The sequence below is a fragment of the Dipodomys merriami genome, unplaced genomic scaffold (genome assembly GCF_024711535.1).
Source record: "Dipodomys merriami isolate MVZ:Mamm:240054 unplaced genomic scaffold, mDipMer1.0.p SCAF_5, whole genome shotgun sequence".
Classification (NCBI taxonomy): domain Eukaryota; kingdom Metazoa; phylum Chordata; class Mammalia; order Rodentia; family Heteromyidae; genus Dipodomys; species Dipodomys merriami.
The window spans coordinates 51,452,789-51,471,438 of NW_027206068.1; the positions used below are offsets into that span (position 1 = coordinate 51,452,789).

The window sequence follows — 18,650 nt, forward strand, 5'->3', positions numbered from 1 at the left end:
TTGATTCACAGATCCTAGAGAGTCTTGCAAGGACTGATTCCAGGATCTGCCTTTCCATATCCAAATGCCTGGATGTTCTCTTCCTTTGAGTAAAATGGAATGGTATTTGCATAATCCTCTTGAAATCATCTCTAGCTGACTTAGGATAATTAATACAATGAAAATACCATGTAAATTGTTGGCCTCCTATATTGTTTGGACAATAATGAAAAGCAATCTAGTCTGTACATATGTAATTGAAAATGCACTATTTGAATATTTTCCATATGGGGCTGGTTGAATATGAAGGTGTGAAACATGCAGGTATGAAGGGCCAACAGTGTGTTACTTAAATTACTTTGTTCATTGCTTTACCACCTCCTACAAAGTTTTTTGATGAACTGGTATATATACCTTTTATATATTCCCAGCCCCATCTACTTTTTAACCTTTATTTCACTAACCACAAACACACTTTGTCCCAACTCTCCAAAACCTGAATATGCCTGTCTGACTAAACCTTCGCTGGAATTTCCTCACCTCCTCCATCCTCTTATAAACATGGTTGCCTGGCCAATACTTGATAGCTCTATAAGATGTGGCTCACATATCACCTTTGATGCAATGTCTCCCCCCCATCCCTGAAGTTAGTATATAAAATTCATTCTCTCTCTGTCTCTCTGTCTCTCTGTCTCTCTGTCTCTCTGTCTCTGTCTCTGTCTCTGTCTCTGTCTCTCTCTGTCTCTCTGTCTCTCTGTCTCTCTGTCTCTCTCTCTCTCTCTCTCTCTCTCTCTCTCTCTCTCTCTCTATATATATATATATATATATATATATATATATATATATATATATATATATATATATATATATATATATATATATATATACTGGAGTCTGAACAGAGGACCTTACATTGGCTAAGCAAAATAGTTCTTGAGCCATACCCTCATCCATTTTGGCCTTAATTTTTTTTAGAAAGGGGTTCCCACTTTTCATCAGGAATAATATCAGACCATGATCCTCCTGCCTCTATTGCCTGAATACCTGGAATTGCATGTGACAAACCATGCTGTGCTTGATCTTTAGCATAAGATCTTGCTAATTTTCTGTCTGTGATGGCTTCCAACCTCAGAAGTTGAGTATAGGCATGTGTCACTGCACTCAGCCCTTAACAGTGGCTAGCTCTTTCCATGCAGTACCATGTGTTCTGATTTCCATGTGGGTCTTCTGTGCTGGACTGTGACAGTCACTTCAATAATCCTGGTATTGACCTCACACGTCCTGGCACATGTGAGGTCTCGATAAGCAATTGTTGAAAGTTAAATTGATGAATTTTAAGATCTGACATGCTTAATTATTCTATATTTGTAACTGTTTCTACACAAATTATTCGTGTAAAATGTATGTTTATATAACAAAGATCTGTTCAAGTTGAGGTAATCTGATAAGTATAGATGTCAAAATAGTGAAATTCAATCTGAAATCTTGAAATGGACCTGAATCATATGACCTCATTGATCATCATAATATTTTTTCTTTTTTCTGTCACAGATGAGGGCTGAAACCCAGTACCTGATGCTTCAGCTCACTCACACATGCTTTACCACCTGACCCATGCCTCTATCCCACTTGTTATCTCTTTTCTTATTTCTTTGTCCAAATTATTTCTAAATTTCAATTTTACTGGTGATATTTAAGCACAGGTCATCAAACTTTGAAACAACAAAGAAAAGTTTCTTTTTTTAAACATTGAGGTAACAAATCCATTTGTTAACCATAGCAATGAAAGAGCTAACAATCCTTGATCACAGCTCATGCCTGGGGAGTTCAGACCACAACAGATGGACCAGACACTTCACGGAAGGCTTTAAAAAGATGTCTTTTCTAATTCAGGTTATACACACTCCTTGGAAGTTCCTTCAACATAAGCGTGAAAGTTTGCAGATGATTTTATTGGCTCTGACAGTTCTGTGTAGAGTTTATTCTGAAATTGCCTCTCAAGGATAGTTTGGTTTGATTTTTCTAGGAAGTATAGAGAGGAATGTTTCCAATAGGCCAATAAACCGGAAGTCCTAAGCAGTTTACATTACCACCAAATTTCTGCTCCTGACCCTTAACTGGACAGTTTTTTTAAAATTCATTATTGGCGAGTCAATGATAGAATTAATCCACAGTTACAATCATTTCTCCTGTGCATTTGAGCATACATTAATAGAAAGTATATTTAGACTCTAAAACTGTTAAACAAAAGACCAAACTCTGGCCAATGCACAAGTGTTGGAAAGTATTTTAAATAACTATCTTGCATTTCAAAATATATCAGTCATGTCTTAGAGTTACATTGATCCTAATCAAACCCTTCAGTCTACCATTTTCAGTGCCACTGAGGCCTATATATTTTCTCTTAAATGTTACATGTTGTGGCTATTTATAAATTACCTAGTTGACTTTTGGCACATCAAATATACTATCTCTACATTGACTATTAAATTATTCTTATTGGAATAGTGATTTTTTATCATATTTGGACAAGTCAGTAGTTAATAAGAACCACACACTGAAGTACTTCTTTCTAATATAATACCCCTTACATATGAGAGAATAGTAAATTGTGTGGTGTATATGCTCCAAATGGACTGATTTCTAAAAGCTTGGTTGGTATTTAATACTTTAAGATCATTTTCACCAAACATCAGGACTCTTTCTTTATTTAATTTTGTTGTCACGGTGAGTTACGGTTGCAAACGGTAAGGTAATAAGTACATTTCTTGTCAAACATTGTTACCAACTCTTTCATTTTTCTCCCACTTTCCCTCCCCCCTCGACTCCTTCCCCTGCCAAGTTGTAAAGTTCATTTCCAACAGAGTGTCTTGTGAGAATCGCTGCTGCATTGGTTCATCCTTAGTCTTTTGTCTCACGGTTCTGTTTTTCCTCTTCCCTTCCCCAAATCAGATAAATGTATATACAAGACACAGGGTACCAAAATCAAAAACAGTGACAACAGGATAAACCAAATGAAAACAATGAAAGAAAAAAGAAATAATTTCACACATCACATTAAAAACAACAGCAAAGAAAAACCTCTTGTTTCCATATCTTAGAGTTCTGGATCAAGAAAATGTGGTATATATACCACATTTCTGATGGAAGAATGTATGCCCTTGCTCCATTCTTAAGGAAATGGAAAAACTTGGAAAAAATTGACTTGGAAAAATATTAGTAAGTGAAGCCAGACCCAAAGAAACAGGCTCCATGGTTTCCCTCATTTGTAATAATTAGAATATGTCTACTATAGTCCTAGCAGAGGATCACAGTAGCTCAATAGCTATATACATATGACCATATAAAATAATACTAATCAGAACTCTTTATAGATGAAGAAATTCATCCTCAGAGATGAAGTACCAAAGTACTCATCAAGTCAGCAGTAAAACCTTGAATTGTTGTAAATACGCAATCTCACACACTGACAGGAATTGAACTAAGACTCTGTACAGAATGATGAATAAGGGAGGAAACACATTTGCTTCTTTTGGGTGCATTATTTTCCAAGACCAGTGTTAGTGCCAAGTTTTACATCAACTGATGGAAAGATAATTGGAAGATGTCACCTTTCTCATACTCACCACAAGGTAAAAGTCAAAGAAAAGAAAAATGAATAAATATGGCTTTAGGGAGGGAGATATTGATAAGAGAGGGAATTATGGGAGCAAGCTTCCATTGCATGTTCTATGCTTGGTCTTCATTATGCATGACTCCCTAAAGACTCTCTCTATGGACTGTGCCACCTGGTGATTCCTTTTCTCTCCCACATTTCCTAAGTTCCTACTGTGGTTTGGGCCTGATTTATTCTCCAACTATCCCTTAGCTGGAAACTAGGTCTTTACTACCCAGTGCAAGGTAATGAGGTCATGGAGGGGTGTGACTCTCAGAATAGACTACTGCTCATGGTCTCACAGAGTTAATGCTTGTGACCAATGCTTGTGCTACAGACCAAGGATGCACTATGCCCTTAGTCCCTTCTGTACAAATGCTATTTTTTTTTGTCATGTAGAGACAGCCTAAAGGGACCTTGCCAGAGGCCAAACAGATGGAGCTATCCAATCTTGTCCTTTTAGCCTTCACAATTATAAGCTAATTAAAGGGGTGACATTGACCAAAAAGCATTATACTTATAACCTAACTTACGGAATTGTAATCACTTGTACAGCTACCTAATGATTACAATAAAAATAAAAATGGGGAAGTAAATAAAAGAATATATTGATTCAATAACTGAAAGAAAAAAAACTTTTTAGAAAGTACTTAGTCGCAGGAATATTTTATTATAGCAATAGGAAAAGGACTAATAATTCAGAGTTTGGGAAAAAAAAGCAAAGGAGAAAGGACATCCATGTTTGCTTTCATTTCCAAGACATTTTCATCTAGACATTTTTGCCTAGTCTTCAGAACCCTTCTCCAGAACCTTTATTCCAACTTGTTCAGTATTTGCCAGTGGACAGCAAAAGGTTTAGCTCTATTATTTTTCCCTTCAACATCAGTCCTGCAGGATTAGCTAAGCAAGGAGATGCCATGCCTTAAGTTGTGGCTGATTTTGTAAACTGAGAATAAGAAAAAATAACAGGCAACTTTAAGTTCTGACAGTTCAAGCTAAATGACTGGATAGAGTTATACAGTTTACAATCTCTGCAATGGAAGGGCAATTGTTCTTGGAAAGAGACAGCCTTAGGCCTCTTACTTGACCTTGAATAAGTTACATGATCTCTCTGAGGCTCATTTCCCTCCACTTGAAGCCAGAAAGGTGACACCTAGTACTGAGTTTTGTTATAAGGATATAAGAACTGCAAACACAAGATACATTGTAGTCATTTGCTACAGGAAAAAGTCAAAAAGTCATGTGAACATGAATAAGCCAATTCTGATCCAAAGGGCAACATTTTGAGACAGTAGTATATTTGTTGTTAACATTTCTACCTACAGTTTGTTAAATCCTCTGACTAAAATTGTGATCCTTGGCGCTTGTAGCCAAGCAGCCTTATCTACTTCAGTATTGAATATGTTGTCATATTTTTAGATAACTTAACATAGCATATTTATTTTTAGAGAACCTACACACCAATATAGATTGATGTAAAATCATTTCATTTTGAAAATACTCGATTCTGAACCTGTAAGAAATGACTGGCATTGTCATCTTTTAAAATGAGGCTTCTCAAAATATGTATAAAATTAATTTTACAAAAATTAGTACTGAAGGTTAAGTAAGGAGGAAATTTTGAAGACGGTAATATAAATGAAGTTAAGAAACTCTTAAGCCAGGCATAGTAGGGCAAACCTGTTATCTGAGCACTCAGGATGCTAAGGCAGAAAGAACACAAGTTCCAGGCCAGCTTGGGCTACCTAGGGAGACCTTGTCTCAAAAATCCAAAGGAATAAAAAATTGAGGTTTGTCTCAAAAAATCCAGATTTAAAGACTTGGTTTTTGTTTTGCTCTGTCTTAACATGGTGTGTGTGTGTGTGTGTGTGTGTGTGTGTGTGTGTGTGTGTGTGTGCATCATAAAAAGGCATTGGAGTCCTGCATTTCCAAATTTTACTTAATCAGAGAAACAATGTGAACCTTCTATTGTTTTTTGGTGAAGACATTTTCCTAGACACAATAACACAGGTGACAGGACTGGTGACATGGAGAGAAGAGAAAGGAATGGAATCCAAGAAGAGATGCACTAAGTCAGGGCACACCTACAGAGGCGATGGTACCAAGAGCAGGTAGCTTGATGCTACATAGACATCAGTAAGGCCAATGGAAAGCATGTGTTTGCCTATCATGATGCAGACACTAAAACACCCTGAGCCTATGAATGTCTGCAGGCCCTATTCATCACAAGGTGCTTGTATTCTAAGGAGATTATTTTTTTTCATTTTTATTTCAAAAGTAGCGCCACATACATGAACTTAAAAACACCTTCAAAGATATTAATTCATGAAGGGAGAGCAAAAAAGATGCAGTCTGTTCAGAACAGAAGGTGGCTGTTCATGTCTCTTTTGAGCAGCACTACTAATATGCCTATCTCAAGGTTAACAGATGAGATCTTAATAATGTAGTGCTGTGTGTTATCCACAATTGTGGGCATAAGGAGATCTCACACCTTTCAACCATTTAGCTTTTACCTGACATTGTTCCATGTGCTTTATGCATAGCTCCTTATTTCAGCCTCATAACTGCCCTATTATTTGCCCCATTTTACAGATGAGTCACAGAGAGTTTAATCCAAGGGCCCCTTGGTAAACTAATGAGAGACAGAGAAAGACTGAGTTCCAGGTTGTCTTGTCCTAAAACCCAACTTCTTAACAACTATGCAAACTCAGTCTTCAAGATCTCTAGTTCCCATTTGAGATATGTATCCATTTTGATTGATTTTGGATGCAAGTGACAGAAGCCCCGGCTAACAATATCTAGAATAAGTATTTTCCCACAAAATAAGAAATCTGGAAGTATCTCCTGGCACTGATGCTGTTACTCAGCAATATCAGGGCCAATTTCTCCCTTCATGATGACAAAATGACTCTGTTGAACATAGTAGATAAAATGGAGAAAAGATGGCATTAGTTTCTAAGGTCCCTTTAATCAGGAAACTAAATTCTGTCTAAAAAGCAACTTCTATCTCATTTCCATAACAATATCCTATGGTCCTGTCTGGCTGCAAAGGAGTGTAGGAAAAGAGATTTTTTTCCCCCTAGACCTAAGAGGGAAGTGGAAAATCTGTTTGGGAACAGGTGCTGGCTTAGGCAGCCAACAGTATCAGCCACAAGTGGTTTGGATTGGTCATGAAAATACCAATAGAACTTCATCATAGAATGTGTCACCTATGCCATGGATCCTAAGAGAGCAACAGAGTTCACCACAAAGCCAGAAATTAAGTGCAGACTCATATTCTCTCTTATAAGTGTCTGCTTACCTCCATTTCCAAACATGTGAAATCATCTCAGTGCTTTTCTTGATCCAACTTATCCAGAATTTCATAAAAATTCATCATTTGACTTTCACACACTCATATTATTTTATCTACATTATTCTTATTTGCTTTGGTAAACTGATATAGCCTTACTTAGTAAATCAAAATGATACTTTTCAATCCAGTTGTAAAACTGAATTGCAGTTTGTCAGTAATTAAAAATGAAGAAAGTATGTGTGTATATATATATATATATATACACACACATATATGTATACACATATGTGTGTATATGTAATGGATTGTTCACATTTATAATCTATGTGATTTTCCAGTTTTCACTGGCTTCTCTAAGTCTTTCTACAACTTTAATTGCAATTTTTTAATGTATTTTTATCATGGCACTCAAACTCAGAAAACCTGTTAAGGCAACTACATAATGCAATGTAAAAATCCAGTTAACATATTGCTATGGAAACCAGGAAATAGAAACAGCACTCTAATCATTCATTTAGACAACTATAGCTGTGTATGTGTGTGTACGTGTTGTGCATGTGTGTCCTCACCACATGAGTGTATATACACAGAGTTAAGTTATTCACCTTTTGTTGAAGGCTGTTACCGAACAACTGTTATTGTCCAAGTGTAGATTAAGTAGCCTATAAACAGTAAATCAGCATTTTGACATGGACTGCCTTCGATTACTTAAGCCATTCAATATCAAGACACTGGACACTTTTGTTCTTTCAGGCATGCCCCAGGTGAGGGCTTTTGGCACGGTATGAGGAGACTTGTTTGCGATTTGAGAGTTCTAACTTTGCCTCCTAGGAACTATTAGTTTCTTCATCTGTGAAATGATTGGATGCAGGGCTCAGGATTGAAATCCTTTCCTGTGGACTTTGGTAATATGTTGGGTACGTTGGTTGATTCTTACTATACTTGTCCAGTCTTCATATAGTAATAAGTAGCAATGAACTTGCACAACAACTAACAATAACAAATTCTCTTCTCAGATGTTGACGTTATTGAACAAACCTCGATGAGAGCTAGGCAAACTCTCAAGTTCAAACAGGCAATTTGTATTTTAGATCTTATTACTTTTGAATATTTACTTTTGTAAGTCTGTGTCAATTTTTGTATATGAAATACAAAATAAAATTATCCTAACAAATGAATCCTAATTCCACAAAGCCCCAAACTTTAAACTTTAAACACACACACACACACACACACACACACACACACACACACACACACACACACACACACAAATACAGAGCTATTAAAGAATTAAACTTTTGTTCAGGCTTGCTTATTTGCCCAGTTATTTAATCAGTCTGCTCTGCCTATGAAAAAAAAAAAAAGTTAAACTGAAGCCTCCACGGGGTTCACCTCCTCTGTGTGCTTCCTTCCAGAAATCCGAGTTATTATAGTAAGGGATAATGGTTGCATAATGAAATCGTTGGGACAATTCGTCCATCCACTCCTACCACGTCTGTGACAATGAGCTCCTTGTTTTCGGCAGTGCCCACATCCCTGGCCACCCGGGAGAGTGCCCAGAGGCTACGGGAGGCGTGGGAGAGGCCGCGGGCAGCGCCTGGGGTACACCGAGGGTGCACTGTGCACTAGGGGCGTCCTAGGGGTGTTCGGGGTGGGGTGGGATGCGCATTACGCACCCCGCGCGCCCCGCTGGGTGACACTCGCTACTTGAGCGCCAGGAGGGGGAGACTCGATCCTATTTATCTCCGGGCTGGGCTAACTTCAGCCTGCCCCGAATCTGGGGGAGGAGAAAGCTCGCAGCAGGGTCGAGAAAACTTGTGCACTTTAGAAACTTTCACCTTGTCGTGGGCGGGGGAGTGGTGGGAGGAAACGCGACCCCCGCGGGGGTCAGGCGTGGCGCCCGAGTGGCAGGAAGGGCGGGGTGGGGGGGGCCCGGCTTCCCCCTCTAGGTGGTGCCAGTCCCCCATCTCAGCAGTCCTCCGACGTGACGGACGAACAGTGAGAGAGCCAGACAGACGGACAGACACGTGTTGGGAACGGCCGGGCGCCAGGGTCCACTGGCCTCGCTCGCGCTGCCTCGGGTCTGGACGCGCCCGGGGCGGTGCGCACCGGTGCCCGGCTGAGTCACCCGGGGCGGAGAGAGTGCGGAGGGCGGGTGGGGGTGGGGGAGACGGACGGACGGACAGACGGACGGACAGAGGGAGGGGCCTGGGCTCGGCCCCGGCTGCAGGTGGCTCGGGCGGTCCGCAGCGTCCCGCGCGCTTTGTGACCAGATGCGGAGCCTGGGGGAGCGCGTGAGCCAGATGCGGGGCGGCAGCTGAGCGGCGGCGCGGAGGCGGGCGCGCGGGGGGTCCCTGTGCGCGGCTGACTCCGCCGCCGCGGGGGTCCTGCGCACCGCAAGGTAGAAACTCCAGCCGCGTTCACACCCCGCACCCCACCCTCTCCCCAGCGCTGGGCGCTTCTGCTTTCTTTGTTCCCTTAAGAGAACCTGGCTGCTGTTCCGGAGGACAAGACCGCCGAGGTGGGTGAGAGTTGAAAGGCTTGGGAAACTGAGGGATGGGGTCCGGGGCTGGATGCTTTGGGTCGTTGATCCCGAGGGCCACCTGTGTGACTCGGGGAAGGGGGGGCACTGGGGCCTGTCACGGCCCGGCAAGTTTCAAGGCTGTGATCGGACTCGGCCCGTGGAGAAAAGGATCGGTCACCTTATCCGGGGTGATGTCGGCGGCCAGCCGTTTCCTTGTCCCCAGCCCTGCTTTATTTGTATTATGTAGAGGTCTTCCCCCAGAGGGCAGGTGTTTCTGGGGCCGGTCTGAAAAGTCTTCATTTCTGCCAAACTCCGGGGGCTTGTGATCGATCATTTTCAATGGCACTTTATCTCTTTGCTGGGGTTCGGTGGAGGTGAAATAGATTACAACCAGAGGTCAGCCGTCTGGCTGGTATGTGTGCTGACCCCTCCTCATTAAAGCAGCGATGTAAGTACATTGCAGAATTTACTCCGAAGTGTGGTTTCCCATTTCCTACCTTTTATGTTTTCCGAGAGCACTTTGCTAATTTGCCCGTTGGCGAGGGTTCCCGAGACGCATGCATGAATAGCTAGCTAGCTGCCCAGTGCATTTTCCTTATCACGGGCTTCTGTTCAAAGGAGCCCTTGGGCAGGATGAAATACCGTCGACTGTCTCCGGTAAAATAAAGGGTACTCTAATTGCCAGTGGTCTGTGAATCTGAGATTGTAAGAAGGGACACTGGAGAGAGTATAGAATGAATTTTAAGAAGATTGTTCACATTTTGTAGCGTTGGGTGGAGGTTTATTTGTCACTTCTGTCAGCCAGACACATGCACATTGCCATGCAAATGGATTCAGAAAAAAAATATTTCCTTTACAGCTAAAGTATTATAGCTGACTAATGAATTTTTTCTGCATGAAGACGATCTGAAAATGATGTACATCGTGTTTCTCTTTGCTACTGGGTCATAAATTGTGGGTTTGTGTGAAGAGTGCAAGTGGTGTTTGGATTATTTACAGGTATATAGCTTTCCTTTCCAGTTGGAAGCTTATTTGGGCTTTGTTCTGAATAAGTAAACTTCCATATTGAAACCCAAGTGTTTTGGTCTTGTTCATGGCAAATCTCGGGTGTATGCTGGTAATGCACTTAGTGTTTTATTCTTTTGGAACTGATTAATAACAAGCAATTTACATCATCAGAAATCTTTTGTACCAAAAAATTGTCTGATTGCTTATAGAAGATATGGGTATTTTAAAATTAGCGTTCAGTTCTCAAACTTAACAGTGCATTAGCCAATAATTTTTAACCTACACATATTTTGCTATTAACAAGATTTATGGCGTCGATGAGATGACCTATCAACTACTGTTTTTCCAAGAATGCTTTTTTTTATAATTTGCAGTAAAAGTCCCCATTAGATATTTACTAAATACTTTCAGAATTAGAGGATGAGGTTTGTCTCCATGATAAAAAAAAATGTGCCCAAATAACGTAAACTAGTAAATACTAAAGATTCCAATATTTTCACTACTTTTATACCTCCACTAAGAAAAAATAGCAATCTTCTAAGCCAAAGAAACAATTTATACATTCCTCTTAAGGCCACCTAAGCAAATGTCCACATTATTCTCAATTTTTTAAAATTGTTTAATGAGGGCTAGACTAAGAAGCACATTTTAAATATCACTTTCCAAAGCTGTTGTTACAAACAAGTAGTTCAAAGTAGGACTAGCCTATTTTTTTCTTTTATATATCTATGTAAATAGCGCAAATAAGTGTTTTCTCAAATGTGGTCATCTCCAAGCAAACTGAGTAAGTCAGAAGGGCTGACGTGCTCTCAGACACACACAAAGTGTCATTGCACAGAGACACGCCCAGGCCTAGCCACAGCTCACGGGCTCAGGTCACTTCCCACCTCTCTGCCTGCTCCTTCCTTATCTCTTTCTTTTGTTTTGTTCACAGTTCACCTCTTTAGTCCCCATATCTCCACGCCTCTAACCTTGGTTTTTTTCACTGTCACCAAGTTCAGTAGTTTCTGCAGAGCTATCTCTGACTCTTTTCCCTGTCCTTAAGACTTTGATTAGTCTGCTATGTTTATTCATAGAGTACCTAATTTCCTTCTTGTGTTCCCCTGGGAGAGAAAACATATGCAGAGACTCACCTGCTGGGGAATTGGTTTTCGTGTCTTGCTGGTGGATGTTGAAACTTGTGTGTTTGCCACTAAACCCTCAGGGCAGAGTTTTCTTCCTGGGCTTTCTCAGTTCAAACTAGTCACCTCTCAGTAATAAGGGATAGGTGCAGTTACTAATACCAACTCAGAATTACTTTGATTCTGTGTTCTTAACAGACATCCTCTTGCTGCCAGGCCCACATTTGCCTTACTAAAAATAGCAAAAGGACTGTACTATGAGCATCATATGTGCTGGTACTAGGAGAATATTGTTTTTAAAGGAAAAAATGTAAATCTCTGCCCTGGAAGAGTTTATGATCCACTTGTGCAGACAGATGTCACTCATGTAAGGTCAAACTCAAACTCATAATTATTAAGAAGTTTACACAAGTTCTTATGAAGTTATTTATTTGTCATTAAATAATAGAATTTTTGGAAGACTGAAAGATGGGAAACTAAAGAAATACCTTGGACTTTTAAAATTTCTTGTGCGTGTTTCATCTTTGTGGGACTATAAGTTGGATGTACCTAATATTAATGACATATATTAATGTCTCCTAAGTTACAGAGAAACAGCTTGAGCCTGGCTCATGCCAGCCACAACTCTCCCCAGTCATCAACTAAGGTCTAGTCTTGGAAGAATCTCTCACTGAAGCAAAGGATAGAGTAAATAAAGAATGTAGCATTGCAAGTTACATTCAAGTCTCTCTGTCTCTCTCTCTCTCTGTATCTCTCTCTTTCTCTTATCTCTTCCTCTCCTTACCCCCCACTTTATTCTTTCTCACTTTCTATTGTGACATATACCAAAAAATAAATAAAATTGAAAAGGTTTCATTCATATGTATGGGGTGTTCTACTCCTGTTATCAGATTGAGAGCTGTAAGTAATTTTGTAATCTGCCCTCCCATCAGAAAGCTTGTTCTCAGATATCTCTTCAGCTGTGTTAAAACAGTTTAATATAGCCCCCTTGGGTTTTGTTTCAATAAAAACATCCAGTAAAGCCTGACTACTTTGCTTTTCAAGGGACAAAATGAAGAAAGTGTTTTTATAAGCTGTAAAACATAATTGAGAGAAAAATCACACATGTGGATTTGTAGCAGGAGGTGTGAGTCTTGTACAATGAAGAACAATTAACTTTGTGATCACACAGCCAGACACATGTATTTCCTTCTATGGTAGCATAAATGTAGGTTTTTGTAGGTTACTTTTGTTTATTTTAATTTCTGTAATAAATTTAGGTAGTCATAGGGCCATATGCTTTACCTAATGAGTGATATACTCCTCCTAATATAAAATGGGATACATAATGGGTACAAAATATGGCTAGAGAACCACGGGTTCTGAGAAAAAGCCTGCTTCCTGCTCTCAAGAATGCAGTCATTCATTCAAAATAATTTATTGAGTGCCTACTAAGCATAGTTTTAGATTCTGGTGTTTCAATGAAGAGCTATTGAGGGAGGCAACAATAAAGAAATGCAGAAATAAAATGAATGCTAGGCAGTGAAAAGAGCTGCAGCTAAGCAAAAGCATTGAAGGAGAATAGACAGTCAAAGATAAGAGGGTGGTGACTGGAAGGTCAGAAGTCAGTAGTGGGTGAGATTATAGAAAGCCTCACACCAAATTGTGGCCTTTAAGCTGGAGTCTTGAAGGAGATGAAGAGATAAGTCATGAAGCAGCTATTGGGAGCCCTTGTGGAGAGGGCTCATCTAAACTTGTTTTTTGGTGTTGGTTAGTAGGTTTTTGTTTTTGTTTTGTAAATTTGTGCAGTGAACAGCTTGTACAGCCAGCTACCAAGTCTTTATTTTGGAGTGGAGTTCTGAACAAGGCCTGCTAGAATCTCATAGATGAAGATAGAGAGGTAGCCCACATACCTTGGCTTATGGGTTATAGAACATTCTGTATTTTTCTGAATTCAGCTAATTCATCCCAGATCAGAGATCATTCAAACAACTTTCCTTGTTTCCCACACTGAGCCTGACCCAGGGTGATTTGTTGAGAGTTACATTCATGACCTTTTTGCGGATCCCTTCCAAAGTGTTAAACTAGAGGCTACAAAGGAGCAGTTGACCTATCTCTATCTTTCCTTTCCCTTTCCAGTTTAAGACACTGCGTTAGACATTGCTCCCTTACTTTCTCTATTATGACTTACCTAAGTCCCATGTGATTATATGCAAACAGGCAACTTAAAAGAGCTAAACTAACCACGGACACACTGTTAGAAAACGCTCTACAGAACTGGGGAATGGTCACCCCTTAGCAACATCCCAAAGGCCCCATGTACTGCATGATCTCATCTGGTAGTATCTTTTAAATGTTCAAGAGAAGCTAGGCATCTCCCAATTTAGAAATACTGACTCAATGTCTTTAAAACACTACACATTCTAGAGACAGAGACCCAGAGAGACTCATTGATACTCTAAACCTCAACCATGTTTGTCCTGGGATTTCTGCACACCATCAATTATTCTAGAATTCAGCCATGACCACAAAGCCATTTATTTTCTAGAATTTTCCAAATCTACCCCACTGGAAAATTAATCAATGCATATTTTAAAAAGGATATATTATATTGCATTACATATAGGCACATACTTATTTTTCTGGAGAGAGTTGAACCCAAAACCTTGCACATACTAGGCAAATGCTCTAGCCATTCAGTAGTCCTTCTGTTGTTATTTTGATTTTGAGAGTGGATCTCAATGACTTAGCTCATATTGGCCTTGAACTCAAGATATTCCTTATTTCTGCTTCCCAATTAGCTGAAATTACAGACTTGATCTACCATGCGTGGCACCATTTTTTTTTCCAAATTCATCAGCTCATACATTTCGCATCATTCTATGTGTGTTTTTTTAATTAAAGGATCATCTGGTTATTTTATCCATACACATAAAGTTTTATTTCCATGTTCTCTTATTCAGAATAAACTCTTCCTATGGAATATTGGCTTTTCTATTTTCTTTTTCTCTTTTTTTAAAAAATTTGGATCTGACTGAACTTCACCTGTTGTTATTCCCCTACCACTGAAATTCAAAACATGCTGGTATTGAGTGCCCTTTAAGTGCAATCAGCTTAGTTTTGGGACCTATTTTCCAAAAGAAATAAAAGCTCAGAGGTTATGTACTAACTTGTTTCCTTTAATCCCCAAAACTCAGTGAAGTGCCCAAGCTAATGGCTTTCCACCAGAAAACCATTGTCCTAAAAAGGAAGGTCCTGTACTATATTTCTTCCTAGTATTTTTTTGCTAGATTCTTCCCACTGCTTTAAATGCAGCTATATTAATATATCATGAAACTGCCGAATTCAGATCAGTGCCCCTTTCCTGTTTTGAAATGATCTTGTATTCCCCAGTTGAAGAGGTGGAGATGGTACCTAAAAATCTCAGATCCAGTTTTAAAGTTGTGTATTAGGAAAGAACATAGAGAAGAGTGACTTTTTCATTCAAAAAGTACTCTAGTTGTTGGGTACAACCATGGAGGATTACTAACTTACAATAAGAATTTTAAAAAAAAACATCAAAAAGAAGAGTCAAAGCTAGAGACCTTTGCAATAAAGTAGTCTTTGTAAGTCTGAGAGTTTGAGTCAATTGTCACCTCCTTTGGTGCTTACTCAATAGAAAAAGAACGTCCAGTCAAATTTTGGGTACATAAGACAACTCAAACTAGCTTCAAAATAAGCTTTGGCTTTGCTTGAGACCAAAGAGCAATCTCCCCCTTTAGTTTTAAATCTAGGGTTTTTTTAAGGGGAATTTAATCCATGTGTTTTTGATTCAGTAAGTATTAAACCATTACCCATAAACCGTATGTCCTTCTAAGCCCTTTGATGTTGAAAAATATCTTTGAAACCATGTCAGGCCTTCTTTCATTCCAAAAAATAGGAAGTTAGTCTTTGCTAAGAGTAAGTAAATAGCATCTTCAGAAATCCAAGTTAGGAATAAAATCCTGAAATCATCAGAATTGATATCTGGATAATGCAATATGAAAATGAAGGTGTCTTTAAAGACCTGTTTTACCATAGCACTTAGTTGAAATTCTTACCTCAAGGAAATGATTTTGTCCTGCTTCCTTCTTTTACTGCAATAAAAATACAAAGCTCAAATATTTATCTTTTTTGCCTGGCACATAGTAGGTACTCAGTAAATATTTTCTTAAGTGTTCAGTGAATGACATTTTCTTCTCAGAACCCTCCAGCTAATACCAGTCTTTTTATTCAGTATCAATATCCATCTGTTATGTCTTTGATTGAGATCTATTCTGAGCTAGTGACCTGTTTCAACAAATTTTCAAAATAAGCCATCTAGCTAAATATATGACATTTATTGAAATTCATTCTGCATGAAGAAGCAACTGCCTTGCAAAGAGCTCTGAAAATAGGAAGGAATTTCTAGACTAATTTGATTAAATATTCAGTTGTTACCATATGCTTTCTGAAAATTTATTTTCCTCCTTTTTACTATTCCTGTCATCCTTCCTCCCACCTTGACACATTTACTGACTGCAAGCTCTGGACAGAAAAGAGAGCAAAGAACAAAGGGTGAACCAATGTAACAGCCATACTCACAAGACGCTATGTTGGAAATGAACTTTACAACTTAAGGGAGAGAGGAGTGGGAAAGGAGGAAGTGGGAGAAAAGAAGGAAGGAGGTAACAATGTTCACCAAGAAATGTACTCATTATCTTATTTGTGTAACTGTAACCCCTCTGACACCACCCTTACAATAAAACTAAGCTGAATTAAAAGACAAAAACTGAACATGCTGGGCAAACAGGATTCATCCCAGGGATGCAAGGCTAGTTCAATGTATGAAAATAAATAATTGCCACACATCAACTGAAATAAAGACAAGACATTCATTTTAGTAGATGCAGAAAAGGCCTTTCACAAGATCCAGAAAAGTGAGAGGGGGGGGTGGTACTCAACAAGAACACTAGTGCCAAGTTTTTCATCATATTACATGGATGACACATCTTTGAATTCCATTGTGGGGAGCAAAACACCTTCTTGCTTAGTTTGATTTCCTCTGTGTGTGTGTGTGTGTGTGTGTATGTGTGTGTGTGTGTGTGTATGTGTGTGTGTGTGTGTGTGTGCATGCACATGTGCACACGCGTGCTTTCTTGTAAGTGGACTTCCTATATGGACTTAGCACAAATAGGTTGTTTCAGGTTCAGTAGAAATACACATGATTTGAGCATAAAGCTGCTTTGGAGACAGAGAAGGCATAATACTGAAACATAGGTGTTCATGTCTTTCTTGATGCTATGTTGTGGATTTCTCTAACCTCTCATTACATGATATCCTCAGATAACTTCCTGATCAAAACTTTTCCTCTACAACTCTTTTCCTGATAAAAAGTGTGTTATTGTAATAAGACATAAGAATTTGGTAGTCTCCTATATTTTATTAAGCTTGAGGACAATGGGAAAAATCACACTATGATAGTCTTGAAAAATAGATTTTCTTAGTTGACCCTCAAGCTTCATTGAATACATACATCATCATTAAGCTTGTTTTGACATTTCATTTCAGATAGCATTATATAAGGAGTAACTTATTTATAGAACTTAGACATGCCCAGCTTTTTTTCCTATGATTTGCTACACCATCAGTAACAACCATATATCCATGTGCGAGTATACACTCATTTTTAGATGATTTTTAATACTCCAGTTAAAAAAGTTTCAGACTTTGATAAGTGGACAAATACCTCCTTATTTGTACATTTGGAAAATTGTAGTTCAATTAAGAAAACATTCTTGATAACTCTCATTGCCACATGTATAGGAGACCGATACAGATGACAGGCCATGGAGATGTGGGTGAGGTGCTTGGAGAGGTGAGGTAAAGGGAGGAGAGGGGTAAATGGATGTGTATGACAGGTTAAGGACACGTAGATCATGAAGAGAGTATCCCATGAGGAAGAAGGCTGCCTGCCTTTTAAATGAGAACAAGGTCAAAGTGGAGAATAAAGGGAGTATCCCCCCAAAAGTTTACAAATAGGGTACTTGGTTCTAGGGTAGTGGTACCGAGACATAGCGTGTCCTAATAGGAAGGTCATACATAGGTCATTGAGTGTCACTCCTCATAAGGCATTGTGAGATGCCAGGATCTCTCTGGTTCCTCACTGGAGATATTGAATGCCTGCTCTTTCAATTGCCATCTGAGCTAATGAGCAGATTAATACAGTTTATCAAGATCTGTTCCCCTGGCCTAACCTTAGCTATCAGTAAGAATAGCAAAAATATGAAGGAGAAACAGAAGGCACTTTTAAGTGTTGGAGCATGTCCTAAGCACTCTTATTGTGTGCTCGTTGCACTACTTTTTGTTTGTTTTGGCAGTGGTAGAGATTAAACTCAGGGCCTTTGCCTTGCTAGGTAATATCTGCAGTCTTTATTATCTGCTCTCATTTACTGTATATGAAATTTTAACTTTTCAGAGGAGTTTTTATTAGAAAGAAAAACCAGACACATTTATAAAGGTTTTACAGCATTTTCATGGCTAAAATGATAATGTATACATTACTATTGGGACCAAAAGTTAAAGCCCCAAATACTAGATTCGTAATGATTGTTCCTTGAGACATTATCTGTTTGTTGCAGTGAATTAAGACTTCTTGGAGGATATCACCTTGAGGTTCTTTGGACATTAAGAGCTTGTGCTATAGTGTATACATGTTCATATGTATACACAAGCTCACACAGTGATCTAAGGATTTGAGGATAGCTCATATCACTTCCTGGGTTTTGCTCCTCCAAGGGTCATAATTGAGTATCTGTCATCTGACAGTGGCCTAATACTAGACATGAGCCTCTCTGTCTCCAGGAGAAGGCCATACTCTCCAAAGGGAGTACATGGTTTACTTAATTCAAAGACAGCAAACAAGTAAGATCATGTAGGACCTAAGTGTATTATTGGGTTCAGAACATTACCATAGCTATTGCTCTGGCAGATGTCAAGTAGAGTAATAAATTCTTAAATTCTGTTGAAATATATAAAGAAACAAAGTTTATTGTTGACAGTAAGGAGCTTCCTCCAAACAAATGAGTA

The 18,650-nt window shown here is 39.1% G+C and overlaps 1 protein-coding gene across 2 annotated transcripts in view; it reads left to right on the plus strand.

Annotated features, from left to right (window-relative positions):
• Met (MET proto-oncogene, receptor tyrosine kinase) overlaps positions 1-18,650 on the plus strand; it is a 137,171-nt gene that overhangs the window by 19,226 nt on the left and 99,295 nt on the right. Inside the window, exon 1 of one of the 2 annotated variants that reach the window (XM_069996617.1) lies at positions 9,292-9,453. The exons of the other annotated variant lie outside the window; for it this stretch is intronic. The gene's annotated coding sequence lies outside the window, so the exon portion shown is untranslated. Of the gene's footprint in view, positions 1-9,291; positions 9,454-18,650 lie in introns of those variants that run through there. 2 annotated transcript variants of the gene reach the window in all.